Source organism: Eleutherodactylus coqui, chromosome 1, assembly GCF_035609145.1.
Source record: "Eleutherodactylus coqui strain aEleCoq1 chromosome 1, aEleCoq1.hap1, whole genome shotgun sequence".
Lineage (NCBI taxonomy): Eukaryota > Metazoa > Chordata > Amphibia > Anura > Eleutherodactylidae > Eleutherodactylus > Eleutherodactylus coqui.
The window spans coordinates 162,024,615-162,042,176 of NC_089837.1; positions in this window are offsets into that span (position 1 = coordinate 162,024,615).

Below are 17,562 nucleotides of genomic sequence, written 5' to 3' on the forward strand. Positions count from 1 at the left end.
TGAGCAGGGAATTGGACCTGATGACCCTGGAGGTCCCTTCCAACTCTCCTATTCTATGATACCCATTACTCTCTTTGTCCCCATTACCCTAGCTCCCCATACTTGGAAACTGGCAGTTGTACAAATTGTTACTTTGTTGATTTGGGCAAGGGAGGGTCATTTTAGAATCAGGAACTTGGGGTCTGGCACTGACAGGATTAGCACTGTGGAGATGGGAGCCATCCTGGAATTGCTTAAACTGATTGAATGGCTATAAAGCTGTAATTTTTTTCTTTATGATGGGTCCCTGAAAATAAGTCAGAATTAACACCTTTTTAAACATTTTCTATGGGAAAGTGCCTGCACTATAAGACATATACTCAGCAATTATCAACCCTGATTCAGACCAACACCTAGTGGTTTTTCAAAATAGAAAAAAGATTGAGATACAAGACTCATATACAGCTAACCCAGGCTCTGAGATGAGATTCTGGAAAAGGTACATAGATCCTTCATGCATTCAAAATAGCAGGAGACTGGTTGTAAAATTCTCACTTGCTTGTACAGGATTCCAACTGAGTTACATAAGATGTTCCCTTCTGTTTATCCTTAGTGCTGGAGATGTGGTGATCAGGGGAAATCTATTTTACACCTTATGGTCATGCCTATATCTTCTGTATTTCTGGCTCAGGGTAGTAGTGATAACCGAAAATTACTAATCTGCATGTTTATTTGGTTCCATAATTGAACTGCAACTCCTCCCTGGTCTGCTACACTCCTGTTCTTCCACCGTACCGCCCCTCTTTTTTTCCTTTTCTTTATTTTGTTTTGCTACTCTTATTTTGCGGAGGCCTGATTAGTCCTGTTTTTAATTAAAATTGAAAATGGTTGGGGAGTTTGATGACCATTATAAATTCAGGTTAGTGTTTTCATTATTGATTTCCATTTATATTTACAGTGGTTAGTCTCTGTAAACCTATATTTGGGCTACAGCCCATGATCATTCTTGCAATGTCTCATTGTCTTCTTGGTTGGTTGGTTCAAATGAAGAATTCGAAAAATATAGGCAGCGGCAGATCGATGATCGAAATCGCAAAAGGGTGGGGAGGAGTTGTTGTGAACAATTAGAAATGTGGTGCCTCACCATTCCCCTAAATATGCAATTTACACCATTAACACAAGAATGAATATAAAAGTAGAACATAGACATACCTAATATGCTCATTTGTTCAGTCAGCAACAATATGCAACTAATGTAAGCACCATTACTACCACCATACAGTGACCATATACTGGTCAGATTCCAGTGCCACACAGAAGGTTTGCAGAGTGTGATCGCACTGCCGATGATACAAAGGGAATACAGTCATTGGTGGGATTTAGCAGTCCTCATGGTGGTCTGTGCCAGATGGAGAAGAAAAAATGGCATGTCTTCAGTCCGAGGGGACATCACATGTGATCACAGAATATAATAGTACTATAATCACTTATGCAGTTTGCAGAGTGCCTGTGTAGAGTTGGTATCTACCGCTGTATGCGTACTAAATGGGGGTCATACTGGTCTTTGTTTTTCAGTAACAGTATGGTGGTGTTATTCTGTTACTATGTGGTGGTAATATGTTCTAATGGTCAGGCAGTATTATTTGGCCCTTATATAGTGTTATTATTGGTAATGTTGGCTTTAGTACAGCAAGTTTTAAGTTTTTAGGTGAGTTTTGGTTCAGTGACAATATGGTGGCATTGCTCACTACGTAGTGGTAATATGTAATCATGGTGCGGCACTATTTTTTGGCCCTTATATAGTGTTATTATTGGTAATATTGATCTTGGTATAATGAGTAGTGTTCAGTAACAGTATGAACGTAATATGAATAGTATTTCCATATTGTACATACTGCACATTAAGCCTAAGTCTGTAAGGGCACTCTTAGCAGCCTATTTTTTTTTCTTGGGGGAAGGGGTTGTTTAGGCAGACAGAGCAAAAAAGTACATCTTTAAATTAATTTTTCCATGGGGCTGCTAAGGGGCCCTATTCAAATATTTGCTATTGGGCCCATCCATTTCTACTTACGCCTCTGTGTTTTTTTTGCTGGCAGTGGGTCTTGCTAGTTTAAGCTGCCAGCCAATCACAGGAGGGCACGAGGCAGGGCAGGGATGATGGAAGAATAAAGTAATTTGTGATTGGAGGTTAGGGTTGAAGTGGAGAGGCTCGTATTTAGATATAAAAGGGCAGGGCTTAGCTGTTTTGCCATTTTATAGGCTAAGTGGTTGGAAGGAGTAACTGTGCTTCAGAATTCCAGGCTATCTAAAAATGACAGCCTTGCTAGCATTGTTTTGAGAAGCTTCTCCCACCTGCATACACAGAAACCAGTAGCCTCATTGCATCCCTGCTACACCCCTCTTGTCCCTCTTCCCTAGCAAAAAAAAGTGACCTGAAATCTGGGAAATCCCTGAATGAACAATTGCTGGCAAGAGGCCTCATTAATTCTCTGAAAACTGTCAAGTAGATATTTCAGTAAGAAATAAGTATGCAATATCAGGGAGAGATGACTGAGCATAAATGAGCACCTCATGTTATGTAAACCCTATAGGTTTATGAATGTCACTACATTTATAGTATTATATCAAGTGTCTAATAGATGTCTAATATTAGCAGCAAGTTACTTACAGCCTCACTGACAAAGTCACGTTGCTACAATGCTACAAATTGCATGTATATGAAGCCCATGCTTTCCTATGGCCTAATTAACACGTGCAATGTCTTAATGATATGGAAAAGGATCTGGGGGTATTAGTGGATAGTAGACTAAACTGGAGTAACCAATGCCAGTCAGCTGCTGCAAAGGCAAATAAAGTCTTGGGGTGCATTAAAAGAGGTATAGGGGCGAAGGACGAGAACATTATCCTTCCATTATATAAGGCACTTGTCAGGCCTCACATGGAATACTGCGTACAGTTCTGGTCACCGGTGCTCAGGAAAGATGTCACAGTGCTTGAGGGGGTTCAAAGAAGGGCAACTAAACTAATACATGGAATGAAGGGACTGGAATACCCAGAGAGGCTATAGAAATTGGGACGATTTACTCTAGAAAAAAGACGGCTAAGGGGTGATCAAATAACCATGTATAAGTACATGAGGGGACAATACAAGGATCTCTCCCAGGATCTGTTTACACCCAGGACCACGACGGTAACAAGAGGACATCCGCTACGATTAAAGGAAAGTAGGTTTCATCACCAACATAGAAGGGGATTCTTTACTGTTAGAGCAGCTAGACTGTGGAACTCTCTGCCGGAGGAAGTGGTACTGGCAAAATCAATAGAGGAGTTTAAAAGGGGACTTGATGTCTTTCTGGAGAGGAAGGATATTATAGGTTATAAATCTTAGGTTAATTGTCAATCCAGGTATATAGGCAGGTAGGAACTATTAGGTGTTGATCCAGGGAACAGTCTGATTGCCATTAGGGAGTCTGGAAGGAATTTTCCCCCCAAAAGGGCTAATTGGCTTCTGCCCTTGTTTTTTTTTTGCCTTCCTCTGGATCAACACAGGAGGATAGACAGGCTGGACTAGATGGACATTGTCTTCATTCAGCCTTACATACTATGTTACTATGAATGTGACATACCGACACAAAAACCTTGTGGGTCAAGCGATATGCATGCTTCTCGTGAGGTTTTGTAGCCCATGTTTCCCTATGGAGCCTTCCTCTCTGTTGCGTCGCATAAAAACGCGATTTTTGTGGGGTGCGATGCAACTTTGACAGTAGGAAATTCTCCTGTCAAAACCATAAACTAAGCCCTAGCTGCAGAGAAAAAAAAAGTATACATCACCTTAGAAGCGCTGTCATCTCTGGCGTGTCTTCTCCCCGACACTATTCTTCTTTATCTCTTCTGACTGGGGATTGAAAAATCCGCCCTCCTGGAAGCGTTGCCTCTGATTCGTTGACGCTTAGCCAATCACAGCCAGCACTCGATGAACCAATCACAGCCATTCATCGAGCGCTGGCTCCAATTGGCTAAGCATCAGCCAATCACAGCCAGCGCTTCCAGGAGGCAGGTATTTTTTAATCCCTGGCCAGAACAACTGAAAAAAACAGTGCCAGGTAGTGGGAAGAAGATGCAAAGCTGCCCCGGACAGCGTTTCTAAGGTGATATAAACGTAAAAAAAAAAAAATTCTGCAGCTAGGGCTTATTTTGGAGGTAGGGCTTATATTCCAAGGACCCCCCCCGAGAATCCTTGCATGTGGTGCTACAAAGTCATGCAACTTTGTAGCACTGCAAAATCGTGGTATCACCGAGAGAAACCGCAGTGATATCGCACGGACCAGCGATGCAATATTGCTGCGCTTTTTCACAGCAATGTCGCTCCGCCGTGTGATGAGGTAGAAAGAAAGAAAAAAAAACATTAAAGAAGACCGGTAGGAGCTTGTTGAGAAGGAAACCCCTGCTATAAGCAATATATTTGACATATCTTCTAGTGAATAAAAAAAACTGTAAATCTGCCTAGTATCTGTGACATAAACTGTATGAGGATATACAATGTCAGCCCAAAATACATGTATTTAAGTAAAAAGAGAAATTTGCTCCAAAAGGTGTTCACAGACTTTAAGTAATCCATGTACGGATTATAGACAACCACCGCGAATTCCTCAGCAATGAGCATCCATAGACATGCAATGGTAAATGAATCTCCCCTGCCCACGAGCGGAGATCAACTGCGATTTTCCGCTCACGGGGGAGAATCGCAGTATCTTCAATTCTATTCGGAAAATCACACGGACGACTTCCATTGCAGTCAATGGAAGCTGTCCGTCCGCGATATTCCGCACAGTGGGCACTGCGGAAGTACCAGAAGAATCCGCGTCACAGCCCAGCATCATGCCCTGCACTGCGCTGGCCAAGATGATCGCGGCGAGTCCGGAGAGGTGAGTATGGGGTCGCCGGGTCTGATTCCACTGCGAGATTTTGCAGTCGTAATCCAACCCGCCCGTGGGCATGAGTCCTCAAAAGTACCTAAATTTCCAGTTAACTTTTGGCATGTCATAGAGATCTATAGAAGCTTCCTATCCAACTCTATGAGGGTGTCTTCAGCTGCCAGGAGGAGCAAAAAAACTGTTAATACAGCAGCGGTGAGTGCTGCAGCCCCCTGTTTCTAGTGATCAGTGTAGTGGCCCATAGTTAGGGCCCCACAGCACTTATCTAGCTACCTTGCTTGGTGTGTGTATATGTTTGTATGTGTATACTGTCAATTGGGTTAACTTATGTGTATTGGTCTAGACAGGTAACAAAAAGGTCCATGTCTGGTGCCCTCTCGAACTAACCTGGGTATGACTAAGCGCAATTCATCCTAACCGACTCAGACCCTTGTCAATCTATCTAACTAGCCCTGGGATTGGGTATTGGAAACTCCCTTTAGCTCAGGATTAGTTGGTGATAAGGCTAGAGGTGGACTGAGTCAGTCGGAGAGGGAGAAGAAAGTAGAGTAGTTGAGGTCTAAGCTTAAGTCAGGTCTAGTCTAATGTAGGCTGGATCAAGTCAAGCAGTGTCTGTGGAATTCAAGACGTGGAGTTGGCCACAGGAGAGTCTTTTTCCACCCTACCAGAACGCATCTGATTCAGGGCAGACCACGCACAGCTGGAAGGAAACCAGGCCTAGTAACTGTGAGTTTACGCATCCCTGTTGAGTCAGAATTCAGGGTGTCCACGAGAGAGCCTGCACTCGTCCCTCCGTTCCTATACAAATAATTGCCCAACTCTGCAACCATCTAACTTAGTCTGGCAGTCTTATCCTCCAAGAGAGAGTTCAGAAATCGAATCTGTTGTTTCATGTGTGAGAGAAGAACTGGTGAAGTTTCTACTGCCTGCTAGAACTGTTAAGTGATTTCTAACCTGTCATTTTGCAAAAGTCAGTAAAAACTATGTGCCTCCGCTTTTACTAAAGCTTATTGGTCTGGACTCTTATTTCACCGCTACATTATACTGAGAGTCACTGGCGTCACATTAAACTTGTGCCATTTGCTATCACCAATCACCCTTGTGAAAACCGCCTACTGTGCAAGTCATTGTTCTACACAGAGTAGCCGCCATCATGACTAGGCCTGAGTTAGGATTCCCACACGAGTTACTTCTGCTAACTTCAGCTTGTTGCATCAGAAGGGATCCCAACAGCAGGACACCACTGATCAAAACCTTTGACATATCTCTATGATCTATCACAAGTTATCTGAAAGTGTAGATACTCCTTAAGGATTGACCTTAAAGAGCGTTTTTTTTTATCAATGCATTCCAAAAAGATATAACTTTTTTATTTTCCCATCGACCTAGCTGTATGAGGGCTTGCTTTTTTTGTAGGTCAAATTATAATTTTTGTTTGCAGCATTTTGGGGTACATATAATTTATTAATGTTTAGTAATTAATTTTTTTTTTGGGGGGGGGGGAGCGTGGTGAAAAAAACTTCAATTGCGCTACAGTTTTTTAAGTTTGTTTGTGCAGTATAAATAAAATGCCTGCTTTATTTTATTGGTGAGTATGCCAATACTAAATTGATAGTTTTTAAAAATTAGTACGTTTGCTAAAATATATTTTAGGGGAAAAAAAATAATTTTTGCGTTGCCACATTCAGAGTCCCATACCCTTTTTATTTTGCCTAATTCCTGTGTGTTGAAAAGCACAGTTGACAAGGATTTCTAATACAGGTATGTCAAAGCATACTGGTCAGACTTACTTCAAAAAGTCATTTTTGACAAACGTTAGGTCATAGAACCCTTTAGATACATTCGGCAGTGTGAACATACGCTCACCTTCAATACAAATCTGACCAGGTGTGGATTCTGGTTACCGTAATTTTATTGCCGGCTTTCTCTCCACAATGTCTGTGTACAAAACAAGTCTTGTTTCCCTGCGGTTGGTTTGTCTAGTTTAACTGCTTCCAGTGGTAGGGTTGTGAAACAGTGTTAGGAGGAGGGTCATAAACCACTGAGTCATCACTGGTGACTGGCTTTAAAACCTTTTTGTTTTCTCCATTACAGTTGCAATGTATAGCAAGTAACAGACAAGTTATCTTTTGTGCACCACGTGGATATTATTCAGCTCGGGTTGGATAGCAAACTTTTATTCTAAGTACAAATGTACTTACAATAAAAGTTTGTCTCAGTTAGACGGGACTACAGTCATCTAAACGACTGCACTAGCACTGACGTCACTGCTAAAGTCGTTTTCAATCGTGCAGAACTGGACCGCAGGCTTCTCGCTCAGCGCTTCACATGGAATGTGATGTGCTGAGCTTCTCGCTCAGTGATAACGAAAAGGGGACGGATAGAAAATGCTTTTTATGCAATTACATGGGACAATATCGTTCATTTCCATTCATTGGAACTCATTTTGAGCGGTAATCGTCCTATGTAAATGGCCCTTTAGGCCTCCTTCACACGGGCGACAAAGTCGCGCTATTTTGTCGTGTTAATACAAATTGCATGTATATGAAGCCCATGCTTTCCTATTGGTTAATTCACACATGCGATGTTTTGTAGCATGCGACATCCCGACACAAAAATCTTGCGGGTTCGGCGATATGCACGTGACTTGTAAGGTTTTGTAGCCCAAGTTTCCCTATGGAGCCTTCCTCTCTGTTGCATCACACTAAAACGTGATTTTCATGCGATACGATGCAACTTTCACAGTTGGAAATTGTACTGTCAAAGCCCTAAACTAAGCCCTGGCTGCAGGAAAAAAACAGTATACATCACCTTAGAAGCGCCGTCAGCCAGGCCGCATCTTCTCCTGGGCGCTATTCTCCTTCATCTCTTCTGGACGAGAATTGAAAAATCCCCGCCTCCTAGAAGCGCTGCCTCTGATTGGCTGCCACTTAATCACAGCCAGCGGTCGATGAACCAATCACAGGCATTCATGGAGCGCTGAATTTGAATTGCCATAAGCAAAATTGGTATTAATTCTCAAAAAAATATAAATCTTTATTATAACGTAAACAGACAAATACCTCTATTTAAAAACCCAGTCTGCAAAGGTCAGTCCATAAACATGGCAGTATCAAGACTGCTCCTATATAATATATAATAGTTTGGTAACTGAAGTCATCTATGGAGGATGGCCAAACCTATAGTCTTGGTAGAGATAAACTTTCTGTAGCTTTACTACCGTGTTTCCCCGAAAATAAGACCGTGTCTTATATTAATTTTTGTTCAAAAAGGTTTAACTTTTTTACATGTATAGCTGCCTGGATACTATTTAAATTGACTTTTTTAATTATCTGTTAGCAGGGCTTAATTTTGGAGTAGGGCTTATATTTCAAGCATCCTCAAAAAGCCTGAAAAATCATTTTGCATCCTCAAAAATTCTGGAAAATCATGCTATGTCTTATTTTCAGGGAAACAGGGTATTAGGAGTTATACAGCTAGTTTTTAGATAGCAGTCTTTGGTAGTCAGTCAGAAAGTTTATCTCTACTAAGACTTTCAATGGCAGGCAGCATCTGTGTGTATTTTATCTGCGTGCGCAGTTGTGTATGATATGCATGTGCAATAAGTACAGTAAAAAATGCAGTTGCGCATGCAAATCCGCAAGTTTCATTCTGCGAAAACACACCAAATACGTTTACGCTAAAGTGAAGCCGACCTAAAGGAGAAGACTCCTGGGAACATACAGCTTATATGGTTGTGAAGTTAGCAAACTGTATTTATTCATCAAAGATAAAACAGCATATGGTATTACAACCCACATATGGGTCTTTGTTAAAGGGGTTGTCCCGCGGCAGCAAGTGGGTCTATACACTTCTGTATGGCCATAATAATGCACTTTGTAATATACATTGTGCATTAATTATGAGCCATACAGAAGTTATAAAAAGTTTTATACTTACCTGCTCCGTTGCTAGCGTCCTCGTTCCCATGGTGCCGACTAATTTTCGCCCTCCGATGGCCAAATTAGCCGCGCTTGCGCAGTCCGGGTCTTCTGCAGTCTTCTATGGGGCCGCTCGTGTAGAATGCCGGCTCCGTGTAGCTCCGCCCCGTCACGTGCCGATTCCAGCCAATCAGGAGGCTGGAATCGGCAATGGACCGCACAGAAGCCCTGCGGTCCACGGAGACAGAGGATCCCGGCGGCCATCTTCAGCAGGTAAGTATGAAGACGCCGGACCGCCGGGATTCAGGTAAGCGCTGTGCGGGTTGTTTTTTTAACCCCTGCATCGGGGTTGTCTCGCGCCGAACGGGGGGGGGGGGGGGGGGGGTGTTAAAAAAATTAAAAAAAACACGTTTTGGCGCGGGACAACCCCTTTAAGCATCCTTCATAAAGTCTCCTATGTGGGGCAGAATGTCACGTGTTATTTTTGCGCTGGATAAATAAAGACTGTTTGACAACTCGCACCCGGATAGATACTGTCACGTTCTACATATTTTTGGTAATCAAGTGTTCATGATAGATTCCTGGACTTTGTGAAACTGCATCTGCATTTAAACCTTGCAAGAACTATAAGTCAATGTGCTGTGAGCTTATTTGTTTGGTTTCTCCCCTCAGGAGAAGGTCGGTTGGCAAGCTTGTTGACATTTCTAAAAGCAACTTGCAGAAACTTTTTATGAACATCACACTCATATAATATAATGCATTGATGGTTGGGGCTACTTTATATTTTAGAATCCTTTTAATTTTTGGGACTGGAAAAATGCCAGATTATTGGAAAATGTTGGGCCACATTCGCAGAAATATATAAAAGGTAATCCAAAATAAAATGCAGCTAACTTGGAAAAAAAAAATAATCACAAAAAATTTTGTCAGGCCACTCACACAGGTGTTTTTTAAATGGCATGAAAAATGCAGTACTTAGCCTCTATTGATTTCAATGAGGCTTTACAGGACACAGGAGCAGCGTCCGACGGGTCATATTGTGCTTGAGAAAGGAGCCCTGAGAGCCCCGAAACGCTTTGAACTACTTTGTCCTGTTAAAGGGGTTGTCCCGCGCCGAAACGGGGTTTTTTTTTTTTCAATAGCCCCCCCGTTCGGCGCGAGACAAACCCGATGCAGGGGTTATAAAAAAAAAAATGGATAGTACTTACCCGAATCCCCGCGCTCCGGTGACTTCTTACTTACCTTGCGAAGATGGCCGCCGGGATCTTCACCCACGGTGGACCGCAGGTCTTCTCCCATGGTGCACCGTGGGCTCTGTGCGGTCCATTGCCGATTCCAGCCTCCTGATTGGCTGGAATCGGCACATGTGACGGGGCGGAGCTACGAGGAGCAGCTCTCCGGCACGAGCGGCCCCATTCAGAAGGGAGAAGACCGGACTGCGCAAGCGCGTCTAATCGGGCGATTAGACGCTGAAATTAGACGGCACCATGGAAACGAGGACGCTAGCAACGGAACAGGTAAGTGAATAACTTCTGTATGGCTCATATTTAATGCACGATGTACATTACAAAGTGCATTAATATGGCCATACAGAAGTGCTGAACCCCACTTGCTTTCGCGGGACAACCCCTTTAAATAAAACTCCACTTCTTCAAGTCATCACCGATTAGACTTTTCACATCATTGCATAGTTATTGCACTTGACCATGCACACGTATGGCCTTTTGACAAGGTGTTCCCTCCTGAGGTTACCCTGAGCACAGGAATTTTTTCTTTCTTTCCACTTCTACTGTAATGGGGCTTCTAAGGCGTTTCTAGAGTGTGCTAAATCGATGATGTCTGTCCTATTTTAGAGCGTTGCAGCGCTTTTTAAAAATGCAACACATCACCTATTGCAATGATGGGGTGCGTTAAAAATGCCGTTCTAATACGATGTTATATAGACACTAGAGATGAGCGAACTTACTCGTTTAGGGCGTTTTTGGACTCGAGCACCGCTTTTTCCGAGTAACCGACTACTCGGGCGAAAAGATTTGGGGGGTGGAAGAGCTCCCCCCTGTTACCCCCCGCTCCACCACACCGCCCCCCAAATCTTTTCATTCGAGTAGTCAGTTACTCGGAAAAAGTGGTGCTCAAGTCCAAAAACGCCCTAAACAAGTAAGTTCGCTCATCTCTACTAGACACGTGTCTTTTTTTCAGCCTAGTATACTATGTTACAATGTATTACTAGTGGGGTACTACAGGGGGCAGTACTGGAGGGATTGTACAGCAAAATATCAATATTTGCAGATGATATAAAAACTATGTAAAGTGATTAACACAAGAGAAGACACAAGATTGCAAATCAATCTGGATAAGTTGGGGGTTTTCGCAGAAAAGTGGCAAACAAGATCTAACACTGATAAATGTAACGTTCTGCACATGGGCAGGAAATACATGTCACCATTACACACTAAATGAAAACTACTGGGTAACACTGACATGGAAAAGGACATTGGGATTTTAGTAAACGTAACTGGCAAAACCAGTGTCAGGTGGCTGCTGCCAAGGCAAATAGGATCATGGGGTGCATCAAAAGAGGAGTAGGTGCACCTGAGATTTTCCTTGTTACAAATCACTGGATGGACTACAATATCCAGAAAGGTTATCAAAATCGGGATTATTTAGTTTAGGAAAAAGACGGCTGAGGAGCGACCAAATAACTATATATAAGACAATACATAGATCTGTCCCACCATCTTTTTATATCCAGGACTTTGACTGTAACAAGGGAGCACCCTCTACGTCTTAAGGAAAGAAGGTTTCTACACCGACATAACAGGGTTCTTTACTGTAAGAGCAGTGAGGCTTTGGAACCTTACAAAAGTGTCAAATGACCTCTTGACGGCTAAATCGAGGGGCGACTACTCCCTACTGATCCTTCTCGATCTCTCCGCAGGATCTGACACTGTTGACCATGAACTCCTCCTCAATATGCTTCGCTCCATGGGCCTAAAGGACACTGCTCTCTCCTGGTTCTCCTCCTACCTCACCGCTCATTCAGTGTATCCTTTGCAGGCTTTACCTCCTGTCCTCCTCCCCTTGCTGTTGGGTCCCCCAGGGCGCAGTCCTCGTCTCCCTGTTCTTCCCAATCTACACAGCCCCTATTGGACAAACCATCAGAAGATTTGGCTATCAGTATCATCTCTATGCTGATGACACCCAGTTATACACCTCTTTCCGTGACATCACAGCACTGTTCCTCCAGAACATCACCAACTGTCTATCCTCTGTCTCTAAAACTATGTCTACCTAAAACTGAACCTCTCAAAAACTGATCTACTGGTGTTTTCGCCGTCTGCACCCTGACCTCATCCAGACATCTCCATCTCAGTGTGTGGCACTACCATAACTCCCAGACAGCACACCCGCTGCCTTGGGGTTATATTCGACTCTGATTTCTCCTTTACCCCCGACATCCAATTTCTTGCCCAAAACAGATCAACTGCACCTCAAGGACATCGCAAGAATCCACCCTTTTCTCACCGTGGACACACTAAAAACGCTCACTGCTGCCCTCATCCACTCTGTTCGATTACTGCAACTCGCGGCTGAACGATCTCCCCCGAGCCAGACTCTCCCCTCTCCAATCTATCCTGAATGCGGCAGCCAGGCTCATCTTCTATCCAGCCACTGCTTGGATGCCTCTGCCCTGTGCCAGCCACTGCACTGACTGCCCGTCAAATACAGAATTTAATTCAAACTCACTACCTTCATTCATAAAGCTCTCCACAGCGCAGTGCCGCCCTACACTGCTTCCCTCATTTCAATCTAACATCCAGCTTGCACCCTCCGATTACAAAATCAGATTAGCAACTCTAACTGGAACCTCTCATTCCCGATCCAAGACTTCTCCAGTGCAGCACCAGTCCTCTGGAAATGCACTACCCCAAACTATCCGGGCAATCACTGACACACAAAACTTCATGCGTGCTCTAAAAACAGACCTCTTTAGGGAGGCATACCATATCTCCTAAACCAAACCCCTCTGTACTCAGTCTTTGTGACATGCTCCCTATCCTAAAAACTGCAATCCCTGCTCGCCACAATCAACCACCCCCTGCAGTCATACTGATTCGGCTACTATTCGGCTCAATTTGACCATTGTCTATGTATATAGCATCCCTCACTCTCCACCTCCCATACCGTGCACATCTCCAGCCCCTTTACCTTCTGTATCACACCACTATTTGTAGTATGTAAGCTTGTTGGAGCAGGACCCTCACCCCTATTGTTTACATCAACCGTTTACTACATGTAACCGTGGTTTTGTTTCTGAATACCCTTTTTTGTGAGCGCTGTGGAATATGTTGGCCTTACATAAATAAAGATGATTATTAACTCTTTTTTTTGCCTTCTTTGGGGGCAATGAACTGATGATGAACTGTATGCACATGTCTTATTTCAGCCTTACACATCATGTTACTGTGTCTGCATTTACAATTGTATCTTCTAACCTTTTTGCTACCTTTTCTCTGAAGAAACTATATCAATACAGACAATGATAGAACAAACAATGCATAAGAAATACAGCTGTGCAATTAATTCCAACAACTAACATTAAGTCCACAGGCACTTAGCATAGAACCTTCCAAATACAGAACTAGTAGAGAAATCAAATGAGCTTGCATGAATGAAGCTTCAGCAGCCATAATTACCAAAGCAAATGTTTCATCCTACTTAACGCACTCTTGAAGAAAGCTGATAGAGCAAACAGAGTGTTCAACAGCCCACTTCAGTCTAAAGTCACACTTATACAAACATTTACTCTGGATATACAGTACTAGAACTGAATTATAATGGTTTATAACCTAGAAACACAAATCACTGGTCAAGACAACATCTCACATGAAAAGTTGCTTCCTCTTTAATCCCTAATTGCTGGGCAGCCTTCTAAGGTTCTAATCTTCTTACATAAAATCTGATTCTTTTTCTTAGTCTTTTGCCAGGTGAATACTGTTTTCAGTTCATTGAAGCTGACCTTCTGAACCTCAGTTGTAATTCTCAGTCATGGCTTATTCTAGTGATGAACATGAAAGAAGGAAGTGCTAAAACGGGAATTTCAATGTAACACGTTGTTTAATGTCTACAATAGGTTCACATTGGTTTGCACTTTCAGTGTTGAGATTTCTATAGTTTTTAACCAGTTTTAAAACATGGCGATCTAAAAGAAATATTAACTCTATTGTACACTAAGGGCACCTAAGGTTATTTTCAATTTCGACCTCCAGATGGGGCGTGGGGTGCGGCTTGCTAGTCAAAGTTGTAGAAAAAAAATCTAAATGCTTGAAGAAATCGTAAGGGTTTTTTTTTTTAAATGGGTAGATTTGTAATGTACTCCTTCCTTCTATTACATGTAGGATTTCTATGAATATAAATTAAACAATGACATTTTTCTCTAGTTACTGTGGCTATGTCCATGAAAATGCATGTATATAAGAACAATATATCATCTTCTCAAAACTACTTTGCACCCAAAATCACAAATTTAAGATTTCTCGGACAGATATCGTATTCACCCGTGTGAATGCAACCTAAGAAATAATTGACATTTCCTCATTCTAGTGGGGCCAGCTGCATAGTTTTGCAGCCTCAGCATCAGTGACTTTAATTATAGACGGCTACACATAGGCATATTTGCATTGCAGAATCCGAAGCCGATGTCTGCCTCTGGGCTCTGCGGCAAATACCTTCCATAGCATGCTATGGAAACGCGCTTTTTCCTGCACACAAGCGGAAATCAATTTTGATTTTTCCACTGATGGAGGAAAAAAAATTGCAGCATGCTCTATTTTAGTGTCGTGTCCGCACGGACGGTTTCCATTGCAGTCAATAGCAAATGTCTGACCCGTCAGCAATTTACAATGCGGACAGGTCGCTGATTCTGCATTATCGCCTAGCAATGGCGCGGGAAATTCTGTACGGCGCATGTCCGATGGCGAGCCATCAGGACCATTATCAATGTTTTCATTTCCACATGGCTTCATTATTACAGAGGACTCCAGAACAGAACACGGCCGGCATTGAAACTCTACAGCATATACTAGTGAAATGCGGGAAGCCACCCTCTTTCTTTATTTCTTTTTTTACAAAAACAAATGAGATGACACTATTAGTTTATTTTTTTCAATTGATAAAAAGAGGCGGCTGACATTTACATAAAAAAACAACTTGCTTCTCATGTTCTCTTTGATTCCTAAGCAGTAAGTATTTAGAAATGAAGGGTATGTTCCAACGGAGGAGCTCACCACAGAATTTTCCATGTGAATTCCGCCTCTAAAAATTGTTTCTTTCTACCGTGGTTTTCCACGTCAGAATTCCATTTGTAGATTTTGCCCATTCACAGGTCTAAAGCTGTGTGCGGGTCCATGCCAATAACCACAGCAGATTTTGATGCAGTTTTTAGAGGCGGAATTCACACAAAAAATTGCCCTGTGAATTCTGCCATCTGTACATACATACATACATACGTGATCCAAATTATCAACAACTCTGCTGATCTGCTTATGGAAAAAGTACCTGCACTTTCACCTCCGGAGTGTTTCTGCTCAGTTGGCTTTATCTGTTCCTTCCAACAGCTGAAGACAGCCCCATGTAGCGCTATATGGGGCTGTCTTCAACTGTCGGAAGAAGACTAAAAAGGCCAACAGAGCAGAGGTGCGCCAAACGGTGAAAGTGCAAGTACTCTTTCACCAGAAAATAGGCATGTCGATAATATTCTTATAAGCTTATCAATAATCACAGTAAATATTAAATTTTACAGTAATCTGGAAAAGTTTGAGAATAGCTTGTTTTGAAAATTTAACCAATGATTCCATATTTTAGAATGTGTATCTTAGTTCCATTCTTGAATATTCTTGCATATTTCATAAGCATAAGGCCCAATGTCCACGTGCAGATTTTAAATATAAAATCCACGCATGTCTCCCGCATTAGCATCCGCAGGGCAAATAAATGTATGCGGATGTGATTTTTTTCCCCTGGTGTGCGGGTTACACATGTCGGAAGAAATCGCAGCATGCTCCATTTTCCTGCAGATCTCTTGCACCGACAGCTCCCATTAAAGTCAATGGACGTCGTCTGTACCCGCGGCACACCCGCAGCTGTTTTTGTGCTGTGCCGCGGATCCACGGGAGAGCAGGAGAAAAACAAGTGTGCACGGCGCTTGCACGCAGCCAGCGTGCTGAGCACATCCACCATGCTGGTAGGAAGAAGATCCAGTCGCGACAGAGTGGAGACCCACAGCATCCGGACAGGTGAGTATGCTGTCATTTTTGGCCTCATGGCTGCGGGGATTCCACCGTGCGTGCCCGTGGACATGAGGTCTTAATGAAGCTTATCTCTTAACCATTAACCATTCTAGTATTGAGGGAACGTTTATTTCCCTCCATATCTAGGAATTAATGATTTAGCAGTGTTAAGAAGTAACTGTACTACTGAAGAGTTTCTCAATAATGCGTGTAAGGGATCAAAATTTAACACGAGGAGTTCAGGCGTTAGACTAATTTTAGTATCTAGAAAGGAGCTGATCTCTTGGATGATCATCCAGAATGGGCGTATAACAGGACATGTATACCACATACGTGAAGGGGTACCTATATCTTTTAAGCATCTCCAACACAGTGAAGCATGATCACGATCTATTTAAGTTTTTGTTATTAATACCATCTAGAGATTAATTTTAAAATGTAGTTCCTGTAGTTGCAGAGAAACAGGAATAGGAGCACCTCAAAACTTGTAAGTTCTTGTCTGAGTTCCATTTAGTTTATAGTTCCATTTCTTTATAGAAAAGAGCATTTCAGAAGTACGAGATAACACTTTGTATATCTTACAAATTGTACTGTTTTGCAGAGTCTCTTGCCAAAACAGATTGTGGAAAGGAGTTGTATTACTAGCGTTCAAAATATCAGAAGAGAATCCTTTAAGACATATTATTCTTTAGCATTAATTATAATATTCTTAAGGAGGTTAAGGATCTCGTCTTGATATAAATTTACCATCTTTATTAAAGAACTGGGTTAAAAGAAAGCTAAAATTAGTGTCCTGGGAAATTCTCTCCTTAAAAGATTAATATATATTTGGAATCAGAAGCATCAGTTTATATTTTTTTTATTAAACTTCTGCCATGTCCCAATAGTAAAATGGGTTAATAGGTTTGAAATGTTATTATAGTTAAATTTATTATATGTTGTAGTCCAAAAGAAATGGTTACTTTTTCTTTCCGGTACAGATAGTTCTAGGTCTACCAAGAGCTTTTGAGATTTAGGGCAAATCATTTCCATGATATGGGTAATGTGACTAGAGTTTCTATAAATCGAGATCTGGTAATCCTATGCTACCAGAAGTCTTAGGTCTCAATGTTTATCCTATGCCCCTAACCGTTCCATATCAATTTTGCTATTAAGTGCTTCAGCCTATTGAAGAATATCTGAGGTAGCGCAATCGGTAGAGATTGTAGAGGTATAACTCCATGGCAGAATTATCATTTTTATTACATTTTTCTTGTCGTCCACATTTCAGGCCATAAATATGAGGGTTTTGTCGTATTCTCTGGGGAAAATCTCCATTGTTAGTACAAGTAATAAAAGGGAAAGGGGTGTTTCCAGTATTTTTGATGCCAAGAAGAGTGCTGCAGACTACACAGCTATTTCAACCAAAAATACGATGGATTGGAAAAAATGCCACTGTGA